At 32.6% G+C, this 14,039-nt stretch overlaps 2 pseudogenes; one reads left to right on the top strand and one right to left on the bottom strand.

Annotated features, from left to right (window-relative positions):
* Window positions 1-900: 900 nt before the first annotated feature.
* Window positions 901-3,891, bottom strand: LOC111631021 (annotated as a pseudogene).
* A 565-nt stretch (window positions 3,892-4,456) lies between these two features.
* LOC111631038 lies at window positions 4,457-5,007 on the top strand (annotated as a pseudogene).
* The last annotated feature ends 9,032 nt before the right edge of the window (window positions 5,008-14,039 follow it).

Below are 14,039 nucleotides of genomic sequence, written 5' to 3'. Positions count from 1 at the left end.
ATAAATGTAGTCTGAAGTGAATTCCTTTGGAAATTGCTTTAAGCTAAGGTCAACATTTATCACAGGAATTGACCAAGGAGATATATTACAGACCTCTAGCTGTGAAATGTTGCCTGTGTTCAGATCAATCGTGCTGCTCACATTCTCCATTCTTATGGCGAATGAAGGGACACTGCTTGGGCGAGCTTCAAATAACCTTTTCAGCTGAGTATCTAACACTGTACAATCAACTGAAGGTTTAGTGTGAGATTTCTGTTTTATATNAGAGTAAGTAAATATCTCCTTTTTTAATATTTAAAAATAATAATACGTAAATATTTCACGTATTTTTTAAATTAATAGCAATTTTGAATACACCACATTATGACAGGACATTAAAGCAATATTATTGCAAAATAACATTAAAATTTGAACCTTAAATAAATTTTTTACTTCTAACAACTGTTTAAAATAATTAAATACAAATATTTATTACAAGATTCTAATATTATGCCTTAAGATTGTGCAAAATATGTATTATTCTATTACTATTTTCTTGGGGAATCCCCATTACGGTCACGAAAAAAACTTTGGAATGGCTTACTAAACATGCTGGATAGATTTTTATTACTTAAAGATGCTGTCCGAAAAAGTCTGGTTACCTAACCTAACCTAATCTGGATTATTTTGTACAAAAATTTGATCAAAATTAGGAGATAAGACTTTAAATAATTTAAGTTTCTTGAAAAGTTCGTTTTTTAAAAATGGTAATCAATAAAAAGGTATTAGGTACTATATATTATTTCTGTTTCTAAAAGTTATTATTATAGTTTGTTCAGAATAACAGTTTCATTTTTATATTCTATATCTTTGAAATAAAAAATGTAAAATGGAAATCAAAATGAATTATATTTATCACCTTAATTTTGTTTTTCAGGAAAAAAATTACCGGTAAACCAATATTTTAATTTTCATTTACCAAATTACCGGTAAATTTACAATCCCTAATCCTGAACATAGAAACTGTCTGCTCCCAAGGATGAGCAGCATAGTACCTTTAAAAGGTTTAGAGATTTTAAACATCTACTCTTCAAGTTGCACAAGTGTGGCAAGGATGCCAGTTTTTAATCGAAAAAAACACCAAAAACTTAGCCTCATTCACCATTGGGATTTTAACCCCATTTAGGTAAATTTCAGGATCCAAGTGCAAACCACGCCTATGGCAAAGTGGATGCATGAGGTCTTCCCTGCATTAAATGTAAAGCCATTGGTCTTGGACCAATCGTATATGCGATTTAGAGAAGCTTGCAGTTGTCTCTCGGTAATACTCATGTTACTAGACTAACAGGTGATCTGAAAGTCATTTCACACTGGGAGGAAAACAGTTAGCTATGTTGTTAATTTTAATTAGGAACAGAGTCACACTCAAAATATGATCTTGAAAAACACGTCCTTGTGTTGAAGGCCTAGATAAAGTGTTACCCATCCTGACTTTGAATCTTCGATTCTGTAGGAAGTTTTTTATAAAAATTGGCAAATTACCCGGCAAACCAAATTGATGCAGATCACAAAGTATTTCGTATCACCAGCAATGATCATAGGCCTTTTCTATATCAAAGAACACAGACATTAAGTGATGTTGTCTAACAAACACTTAGTATATAAATGTTTCAAGGTTTACTAAATTATCCGTAGTACTACTGATGTAATGAAAACTAATCCTTTTCCTCTAAGAAAAACATTAGTCATCTGTTTACCATTCTCTCAAATAGTTTACAGAGACAACTCGTCAGAGAGATTGATCTTTAATGAGAAACATTCTTGCAATCTTTGCCTGGCTTGGAAATGGAAATAATGACAGATAGCCTCCATGAGTCAGGAAAGCTATGCTCTGCCCATATTCTGTTAAACAAATTCAAAAGATTACCAAAATTGTCTGACAGATTTTTAATCATGCTATAGTGGATTTTATCCAGGCCTACAGCAGTATTCCCCGAAACATAAAGTCACTGTATGTAGTTCTATTCTGCTGAATGGCATTATCTTCCTCATTAGATGAGTGAAAATTTAAATTTTGTTTTTCACTTTGGGCTTTATAAGCCTGAAAATTCCTTGTATACATAATATTGCTGATTGATGAAAAATACCTTTCGCCCAACAAATCAGCAATACCTTGTATATCACTGATTATTGTGCCATTATTTTCCAGCATGGACAGAGTGGGAAGCATGTTTCCCATCAATTTTATGGATTTTATCCCAGACTGTTTTTGAGCTGGTGGAAGATGTTATGCTAGAGACATACTTCCTCCAAGAATCCCTTTGGCTTTGCCTACTTATTTTTCTGGCATTTGCCTTTGCTTTTTGAAAAGCAACCAAACTGTTAGCAGTGGGGTATCTTCTGAAAATCCCCCATGCTTTCTTTTGTTGTTTGTATGCTGCCTCACCATTCTGGTTCCACCATGGTTTTGGATGTTTTGGATATCTGGTTGATGTTTTCCCCGTTGTTTTTTCAGCTGCCTGAATGATACTGGAAGTGACAACTTCAACTGCACCATTGATATCAGCAATATTCACCATTTCCTCAGAGATATTGGCCATAGAAGAGAATGCAGGGCAATCAGCTGTTTCCAGCGTGGTGGACAGGCTGTTCCACAGCTTTCTCTGCCTTAATATTTTAGAAACATTGGGAAGTGGTCACTGGAAAGCAGATTAGATGCAACCTCCCACGCAAACGCCAAAAACAGGTTTGGAGTTCCTAATGATAAATCATTGGCAGTGAAAGTTTTTTGGGGCATGGAAGTATGTCACTTCTCCAGTATTAAATTAACACAGTTGGCGATTGCCTATAAATCTCTCAATGACTCTGCCTCGATGATTGATGTCGGAACTGCCCCACATTGGATTGTGACCGTTGAAATCACCAAGTAAAATAAATGGAGTTGGCAGCTGTTCAACCAAAGCGTGCGATTGATCCTCATTGACTCTGACATCTGGTGACAAATATATAGAACATACTGGGACAATTACTCCAATTGAAATTCTGACTCCCACAGCTTGCAAAGCAGTGGTTATTTGTTCCAGCATTTGTCAGTTATGATATATTTATTACGTGATGTTATATACAAAATCTATGGTCATAATGGAGGCAAGCCAAGTTTAGCACGAAGTGCATTTGCTTCAGCAATCTCATCATATCTACTTTCTCCCCTTCCCCGATCTCTTTGTTCTATATCACCTCAATCCTTTTCTTTTTCCCTTCGACTGTGTTTACTTATTTTTTCTTATATCCTGGTGATCTTGATCGATGTCTTCTGTCTTTATCATGAGTTTTCTCACGATCTTTTCTCCTCTTTCTGCCCGTTTCTCGGGAACGACTCCAATGTCGGTGTCTTTCTCTGGATCTTGATCTTCTTCATGGAGAATGTCCTCATTTGTGAGGAAACCTACTTCGACTACGTCTGTGATGAAGTGATGAAAGATTTCTCTTATCTCTTTTTAAATGAAGTGGAAGACGTCTATCTGGCATTAAGCTTCTTCTCAGGTCCTTATCGTCATCTGATTCATCATCATCAAGATCATCATCCAGAGCACTAATTCTAGGTTCTAAATCATTACACTCTTCCAAAACTTGTCTTTTCTGTATTCTTGTTAGAATAATATCACAAACTCTTTCTTTGTGTAATAGTTCATCAATAAATTCGTCCATATGAACTATTTCAAATGCTCCTAATCTGTTTTGTCTCCGAAGTTTTCTGTAGTCATTATACAATGGTTCCAAATATTTGTAGCAATCAAGAGAAGTTCCAACTAATCTCATATACATTGCACCTAATGCTCGAGCATATTTAAAATCCTCTTGACGGATAAATTCTATGATAATATCTTTTTCAGGTTGAATTTGTAACAATTTATTTTGTATACTAGTACTTTCTATATATTAACAGGACTTATTATACTGGAAAATTATAGATGCAGATATCTAGTCTTACAGTTCAAAATAATGTTCTTTATTTAGTTCACCTGAACAACCCAATGAGTTGTTCAGGTGAACTAAATAAAGAACATTATTTTGAACTGTTAAGCTTCTTCTCAGGTCCTTATTGTCATCTGATTCATCATTATCCAGAGCACTAAGTTAGGTTCTAGGTTCTAAATCATTACACTCAACATCTAAGTTCTAAATCATTACACTCTTCCAAAACTTGTCTTTTCTGTATTCTTGATAGAATAATATCACAAACTCTTTCTTCATGTAATAGTTCATCAATAAATTCGTCCATATGAACTATTTCAAATGCTCCTAATCTGTTTTGTCTCCAAAGTTTTCTGTAGTCATTATACAATGGTTCCAAATATTTGTAGCAGTTTCACCTGAACAACCCATTGGGTTGTTCAGGTGAACTAAATAAAGAACATTATTTTGAACTGTAAGACTAGATATCTGCATCCATAATTTTCCAGTATAATAAGTCCTGTTAATATATAGAAAGTACTAGTATACAAAATAAATTGTTACAAATTCAACCTGAAAAAGATATTATCATAGAATTTATCCGTCAAGAGGATTTTAAATATGCTCGAGCATTAGGTGCAATGTATATGAGATTAGTTGGAACTTCTCTTGATTGCTACAAATATTTGGAACCATTGTATAATGACTACAGAAAACTTTGGAGACAAAACAGATTAGGAGCATTTGAAATAGTTCATATGGACGAATTTATTGATGAACTATTACATGAAGAAAGAGTTTGTGATATTATTCTACCAAGAATACAGAAAAGACAAGTTTTGGAAGAGTGTAATGATTTAGAACCTAGAATTAGTGCTCTGGATGATGATGAATCAGATGACAATAAGGACCTGAGAAGAAGCTTAACAGTTCAAAATAATTTTCTTTATTTAGTTCACCTGAACAACCCAATGGGTTGTTCAGGTGAACTAAATAAAGAACATTATTTTGAACTGTAAGACTAGATATCTGCATCCATAATTTTCCAGTATAATAAGTCCTGTTAATATATAGAAAGTACTAGTATACAAAATAAATTATAAATAGTTAAAAAAGAGAAAAAAGCATAATAATTGCATTTGTAACATTTTTAGAATTAAACATAGAAAAGGAGTTAGAATAGAAACCAGTATAGCCACACCTCCACTGTCATGGTTATGGCTATCATCACCCTTGCGGTAGAAATCGAATCCTTTTAAAGAAATTCTTTCTCCAGGTTTTAGATGGATTTCCCTGGAGTGCCATTCAGAGAAATGGGGGAGGTGATGTGAAGTGTTTAATGTCAGAGAAGTTGTTGTGGAAAACACAACAGTTCCATTGAATTATTTTGTAATCCATTGTGTGTTTGAGGCAGCATTCTTCGTAAAAGTATCCCTCTTTAATCTCACAGGGAGTGTTTCTTTTAAAGGTGACAGACGCTGGTTTTGTCGCTCCTTATTATTGTCTTTTTCAGTGGTGTCAGAGAACTCACTCATAGACTGAATCTGAGTTTTTAGATTTAGAGAGCTGCTTTCAATTTTTGTTTGTTGAGTGGGTTCTTATTTGCTTTTTTAGAACCTACATTTCTACTTATTATCCATTTTAGGTAGGGGTGTTTTTGTGTTTATACTCTCCTTTTCTTGTTTGTTTGGATTGAATTAGCAATCATTTAGCATGGGAAGTGAAAGATTCCTTTGAAAAAAGCTTGCAGAAAATGGATTTCCAAAGTTTTGCAGCAGTTTGGAAATCCATAGAGACATGTGTATTTCAAAACAACTGCAAAGTCTTTTCTTTCAGTGGTGCACCTGAAGCGACCATGCAACAAGCCTCTGGGTAAAGTAGATTGTTTACTGTTTTTACAAATTAGATTTCTTCCTCTCTCTGCCTTGCAGGGCATTTCCAGGAGTACGCAGGATGGGCATCTTTACAGTTTACACAGCATGGAGTACTGGTACGTTCAGTACTCTGGTGGACTTCAATTCCACACTGTGCACATACACTCTTCCCTCAGTAACGAACACAAGAAAAAGGATCTTCACATCTATCTACAAATAGGCTGTCTCCCTAACTTAAATATTGATGATCTGTTTCAACCTGACCTGAACACAGAAATATGGAAGGTGTGGACCCCAAATCTTCATCCAGCCAAAGAAGCAAAAATTAATTTTTATATAAATAATGAGGGGCCAGTTACAATGCACAGCATTTATACACATGGCTCAAAAACTAAGGAAGGTGTTGGAGCTGCTTTCATACACTTTCAAAAAAATAATTCTGTCCCTATTTTCATCAATACTTTTCGTCTGGCCAACCACTGCTCTATTATACAGGCGGAGCTTTTTGCTATACTGAAAGCTCTCCATTACATCAACAATACAAATGAACTTTGTTTTAACAAAGAGCGTCCGGATATGTTCTGACAGCAGAGCAGCTCTTTATCGTATCAATACCAGCAAAAAGAAAACATATCTACAGAAACGGATCTCGCAGGAGCTGGCCAACAACAATGGCAATATAATTTTTCAATGGACACATGCACACACCAGAAATAGTGGTAATGAAGAGGCTGATAAACAGGTGAAAAAGGCGGCACAAAGCCAAACGGAGCCAGAATACAGTGACATTCCTTTAATTGCAATTAAGACTCTTATATACAATACTATTATACATTCTTGGCAAAGAATATGGGAGGAAGATTTAACTGGTAGAACTACATTCCAATTAATTCCCAATATCCCACAAAGGCTGCAATGGAAACATCTTACAGTGGATTTCATTACAAGTCAACTCTTAAGTGACCACGGTAACTTTCTTACATATCTGGAAAGATTTCATCACAGTGATACATCCATCTGTAGTTGTGATAACAGTTCACGCCAAGATACTTTTCACCTAATTTTTTATTGTAAAACTTATGATCAAGGACATAATAAATTACTACAAACAGTGCTAAAGGAAGATCACAACTGGCCCTGTCAGACAGAAGTTCTTATTTCGAATAAGAACATATACAAAGAAATTTACGATTTCATTCGGAGCTCAGGAGCTCTGGACACTCGAAACTCTAACAACTAGTGCTTTCCAAGTCGGCAAGTGCAGTTGCTGAGTCACAACAGGACTGCACTTTTCTACATTTCAGTGTTCTCGAAGCCCTGATCAAGTTTTTGTTTCTGTATGGACTCAATTGTTACTCCAGACTCATTAAGACTGTTGTATACAATTATTATTTACTGTCGGGAAAAGACAGTGACCTGTCTAATTCTGTATTTGTTATTACATTTCCAATTTTAATTCATATACATTATGTTGCATATTCTCTTTACTGTATTCACCCAAGAAGGGTGCTCCAACTGTTACTGTATTGTATATATCTTTTGTATTTATTTCGTACATTTGTTTTATCAATAAAAAACCAATGCAGGCACCCATCAAACTTCCCTTTTCATCCCCTTTCCTATCTCGCTTTAGTTTTCCCCTTTGCTTCTTTTCTTCATCCCTTTCTCTCACCCAACCTTTCACCCCAGGCAATACCTATGGTAGTCCTGGGTCTTCATCACCTTTAAGTTACAATCTCAGTTACAATCCCTCAGCAGGATGTTTGTGAATGTCCAAACCGCTGGCATTTGAAGTAGCACAGCAGATTTGGGATGTATGGCCGAACTGTACAGTACAGATATCCTGCTTTAATAACAGACAGCAATGTCGGATTGTTAAAGATGATAATTAGGTGTTTGGTTGGTATCACCTTGCTGTCTCGACGAATGGAGATGTGTCAGACAGCAGTAACACCTTGACCTGAAAGGCCAATCTGAATATCTGATTCGTTTTCAGACATCAGATCAATCTCAGATATCACACCATGTGATAAGTTCAAACTTGTTTGTGGTGTGATAGTGATTTTTATCTCCCCTAGAGACTGTTTCCAAAAGCTTTGCTGACTGTTGAGGTGAGGCTGTTTCTACGAGCAAAGCTTCTCACCTGAATTTTTGTATTTTTTTAAGATGCTCAATAGTTGATTCAAATAATTTTTGAATGAGAAAAGGAGAACGTTTAGACAGAGGTGTTTCTCCAGTAGCATGAACAATGGAGTAAGCTTGTTGATTGGAGGATCTGACCTCAGCTGGTGGCAATACATCAGTACATGTTTTTTTTTGGGGGGTTTTGTTGGAGCCATATTCAATAATGTTTATTCAGCTCCCAGTGACCCCACCCACCATGGGGCCCAACAAGGTGGTGCGTCACATGGGTGATTCCCATAGACCATCACACCAGAGTTTTCCAGGAGCTATACCCTCACAATGCAGTCAAGAAAAGCACATTTTATCTGATGTGACAAAACTGTCAAGCAGGGATGCGTCCGCCCGGTCTGCATCAATCAGTTGACTCCAGGCTGTGGTCAAGAATAACTCATCGACCAGCTGATTGACTCAAACAATGCCTGATTTCAGCCTCCCATTTATCCGAAGCAGAGGCCAAAGCAGTGTGTTGGGGACGTTATGTTGCACCTCAACTACCAGGATCTCCCTTTCCGGTATACTAAACACTACGCCTGGCAAATACGTGGGTGGGTGTTGAGATCCCAGAGATAGTAAAGAATTTCTGAACCATATCTGGGAGGTCCCCTCACCATGGACAGGAACCCACATCAAGGGGCCGAGATTCAGACATGACTAAACAGATAAGAATACATTTAAAATAATAGGCCCATTATATTGTTACTTCCGACTGGATAATAGAATTTCACATGGTCACTGTAAAATATTTTTTTATTTGCAGAAATGACATTATTTGGCTATATATATTTTTTTAATTTAATGAAATAAGGTTAAAATATGCCATTTGCCAAAATATTTAAAAATGCAACTTACAGGAAATTCCGTTGTCAAGCATGAACTATATGACATCACTGACGTCCATGGAATGCAAGTGTAATCACCAATCTGAAAGTGATAAAACATTTATTCTATAACTAATATTTCCAAAATAAGTAGAGTATTAATACTTTCCATCAGAACATAAAACAAATACAGTAGAGCGTCGTTTATCCGAATCAATTGGGGACTGGGGTTGTTCAGATAAGTTATTTTTCGGATAACTGATTATGTACAAAAAAATATCCGATGTTGAAATTTTTCTCTGTTGCATGTCGCTTTGCGTTGAATTTTCGTCGACGTTAAGCCTAATGTAAACTTTTTAAAATAATAATAGTGGTTATTGTATCGTTAAAAATTATTTCTTTATTTTTTACAAACAAAATAAATATATTGAAAAATATAAAAACAAAAAAATTATACTTNAATTCAAAAAGCGGTTACAGAAATTTACATTTACATGTAACATGCTTAATATTTTATATGGGGTAATGATTAAGAAATGAAATTTTGCGTGGTAGCTTATATATAGGGACATTGATGAATTAAATTTTGATGGTTCTTTAACCATCAAACTCAAGTTTCAACTCTGAGATATGACGTGACCCCCAACCTTTGTTGGGCTATATATTTGTTGGGGTCACATGTCATGTCTTGAGTTTGACTTGATAAAGCAATTATTAGCATTTACAATTTTTTAATGAAATTCCTTGCTATCCTCAAAATTGAGTTTTTTGCCATAAGAAAAATTATTTTTAATATCAAAACAAAATATCATAACAGATGATACCTACAAATATTATTTATTATGATTAATAAAATTTCATATATATATATATATATATGAAATTTTATTAATCATAATAAATAATATTTGTAGGTATCATCTGTTATGATATTTTGTTTTGATATTAAAAATAATTTTTCTTATGGCAAAAAACTCAATTTTGAGGATAGCAAGGAATTTCATTAAAAAATTGTAAATGCTAATAATTGCTTTATCAAGTCAAACTCAAGACATGACATGTGACCCCAACAAATATATAGCCCAACAAAGGTTGGGGGTCACGTCATATCTCAGAGTTGAAACTTGAGTTTGATGGTTAAAGAACCATCAAAATTTAATTCATCAATGTCCCTATATATAAGCTACCACGCAAAATTTCATTTCTTAATCATTACCCCATATAAAATATTAAGCATGTTACATGTAAATGTAAATTTCTGTAACCGCTTTTTGAATTTTATTTTACGCAATTTCAAATTGTTCGTTTGATTCAGAATAATAACTGAGGATGATCGCTTAAAATGTTTGAAAACGTTTTTAACCTGTCCTACGTTGTTCCTGAAAATATTCGTGTTGACCTCATTGACCTGCGTGGGCGATCCCAAACATATTTGTTTTTACATCGGAACGTTTTTGATGCTAGATGTCACTATGCATCACAATTTTTATATTAAAACGAACTTTTCAAATATAATTTTTTTTGTTTCTGTATTATTCAATATATTTATTTTGTTTGTGAAACAAAAAAAATTAATTTTTTACGATACAGTAAACACTATTGTTGTTTAAAAAAAAATTAGGCTTAACATTGACGAAAATTCAACATGGCTTCACAGGCAACAAATAAAAATTTCAACATCGAATAGGTTAAGATATTAAAAATGATTTGCTGGAATGTTTAAAGGTGTTGTTTTTATTTATATGTAAAAAATAGAACAAGTAAAATAGAAAATCAACAAATAGAAGTAGAACAAATTATAAATATGTTCTTATTTAACAACTACCCAAAAAAATTACTACAAAAATGGCTACAATGGATAACTACTGAAGAACATAGATATAAAAAATTTCACAAGGATAAAAAAATATGTAAATGTAATGTATATATCAAAATTATTTGAAAGGGTTAAAAAAGTTTTTTAAATGGAAAAATAAATTTAATACCGGAGAAAAATGATTTATTCAAAAACTATTTATATCACAGATCTAATAAAAAACCTGAAATAATGGAAGAAAAAATAATAGTATATTTATTTGATTGTAATTGTAAACAAAGAAAAATATTTATAAGTGAAACCAAACGGAAATTAAAAATATGTATAAAAGAGCATAATAAGTTTTAAAAACTTTTTAATACAGCAAGGTGTATTTACATAAAATTATAATTGTGATTCTTCTGAATGTGATTTATGCATATTTTGATGTAATCAGCTACAAGAAAACTAAGTTAAATATATCATTGTCAGGTTTTAAAGTATTGTAAAATTTTTTAAGAAATTGTTATATATATTGTTTTTAGCACATTGTTGTATTAAACCTGCTGAAGAGGGACATAGTGGTCTGAAATACAAGTATTGTGTATTCTGTGTACATGGAAAACAACATGTGAAAAATAAAAACAATAATTTTTTCTGAATAAGAATTCTTTTGAAAAAATTGGCACACCAGTATAATAGGTCCTATTAATATAAGTCCTTAGTTGACAATAATATAATAAAATAGTATAATATAAGGACATAAAGAAAGTCAATTGAATTAACCCTACCATTTATTTTGACTCTTATGTTTGTAACGAGAAGAGGATTGCTTACAACTTGCACTAACATCAATATTCCTTATATAAATTAAAAAGTATTTATATAATGTTTATCACAGCCATTGAACATTATTGTAACAGATGAAAAGCAAAATTGTGTGATCAGATACTGGTCATAGCATCCTATGTTCCCAAATACAGCATCAAAATAATGGTAGATTGTATTGAAAATTCATTGCTCCACTCCTAGTTATAAAAAATAAAGCTTGGTACTTATCTGTTAAAAACCCAATACTATAGAATGTTGTATTGCATGGTGCATTCCAGTGCATGCTCCAATGCATAACATAGTTTTTTATCAGTCAAAAAAACATGCTATTAAAAATTTATTTAAATGTAATCAAAATGAATTTTTCAAGGTATTACAGATAAGAACATTTTGTTAACTTTGTTTTATTAATGCACAGTAGGAGCTGCCCATAAATTATGTGTACAGTTTAACAAGGAAAGTGGGGTAGTGAAAAGTACATTATTGTTTAAAAAAATCATCAATCATCAAAGCTGGAACAATATTTAAATGTGAACCTTTTAAGTCTTCTTTCCAGTGCATACTAGCTAAAATTAATATTTTTGGCTCCTTAAGTGGCCCTCATTAGGATATACTTAGATTTAGAAGAATGAAGGCCATTTCAGCAGCCAAAAAATGTTAATTTTAACTAGTATGTGTTGGAAAGAAATGTAAATATGTACCTTTCACTTAGCATTGCTTACTGTGAAGAGGAAGAGGGTTGAGGTGTTGTTTACATAGACTTATTTTTAGTGGTATCATCAGCAAACATACTTCCTTTTATAAGACTACTTACTAGTCATGTGAATAAACTATGTCAGAAAACATTTGCAGAACTTTTTAAAGTCAAGAATAACTTAATTTTAAAAGTCACTTCCTTAGTGTTGGGGATCTGTGAACTATTGTATGTATAATTAAAGGGAAAGTTAATAATTTTCCTTTAATTACATATACAATAGTACAATAAAGGGTTCATAAATAGTTTAAATGCATGACACTTTTTTTAAATTGTTTGAAAGCAAATCTTCATGTTTTGAGATCTCATGAACCCAAAAAAGTAAAAAGGAGAAAAAAATTCCTTGTGTGTTGGCATTTATTTTAAATAATCTCAAAGACTATGCAAATTAATTAAAATGAAATAAAGAAATAAAATATATACATCCAGTAAAAATTATCCCAATTAATTTTTCCACTTATATAAACTACATCAACTCATCGTAGGAGGACTTCCATGCTGATAACAATCCGTTGGCATCCCTATGATTGATGCAGTTTGTGTTCAACTGTGCCTTGTAAATTTCTAATTTTTCTAGATGTTTCACGGCTTGCTTGGATCTTGTAGCCTTGATGATTGATGCCTGATTCCAGAGGATCGTGATATCCTGCTGTTTGGCAAAAGCAGCAAGCACCATAGTGTCTATGTTTTTCTTCACCGAGTGCTTATGTTCATCAATTCTTTTCTTTAAGTTTCTCATGGTTGCTCCTATGTATACCAAGTTGGAGTTAAAAATACTGTCCTTTAACAGTATAGAATATATCCCTGTCATTGTGTTCCGTTTGTAACTGCCTTTATCGTTCCTTAACCTTTAATTGACCGGGGTCACGAACTGTCATCCCCCCTTTTTTATAACGATGGACCGGGGTATCGATTTGTCGTTACCCTAATAAAAATCGATTTTAATGAAAATTTTTGGCAACAGATGCCACCACTTGACGGTAGTGTGTTGTCTACCATCTCTTTCACATATTTGTGTCCAGGTGATGTTTTGTCGACTCAAAAATTTTTATTTAGTGACTTTTTTCTTAATTTAAATATTTTTTCATTTATTTTATAGCATATTTACGTAATAACATTACTAAAATACGTTTATTCATGCTATAATAAGTTTATTTAGTTATAATAAATCAATGTATGATAAATATTTAAATTGTGACCTTTAATTTTGATATTTAAATTGTGACCTTTAATTTTGATATTTGAATTGTGACCTTTAATTTTGATATTTGAATTGTGACCTTTAATTTTGATATTTGAATTGTGACCTTTAATTTTGATATTTATAACTTTTTTAAATTTTTTACTATTTAATTAAATCAAAAATATTAGCACATCGTAAATGTATTACTACTGGTTTATATATTTATCACAATAATTTATATTATTGTTCAAAATAAAATGAATAAAGAATATTAGTTCGTAATACACATCGATAGCAAAACAAAAATTACATTCCAAAGAAAGGATTTATTATAACATGTGATAATTTTAAAACTAATAATCGTACATTCATAAATGTTATATCGAATTGTACAGAACGATATTTCAAGTCGTTCTGGCATAATGCCAAGAACAAACTACTTAACTGGAGTATGTGAATTTTACAAAAATGTTGCAAATTTTCACAGACAGATGTCAGGTCTGAAATATTTTAATTTTTTTTTTATTGAAGTTTATATTTAAATGTATTTAAAAATATCGGATTTATAACTACAGATATTAATAAATGTAACGTAATTTTTGTCATATGAATATAACGATAAATTGATTTTTGGTGAATTTTTAAAGTAATAAAACATGTCTGACCT

Source organism: Centruroides sculpturatus, unplaced genomic scaffold, assembly GCF_000671375.1.
Source record: "Centruroides sculpturatus isolate CEXI.00-Female unplaced genomic scaffold, Cexi_2.0 scaffold596, whole genome shotgun sequence".
In the NCBI taxonomy this organism is placed as follows: Eukaryota; Metazoa; Arthropoda; class Arachnida; order Scorpiones; family Buthidae; genus Centruroides; species Centruroides sculpturatus.
Note: the sequence above shows the minus strand (reverse complement) of the source record. Positions and strands in the feature narration are given on the sequence as shown.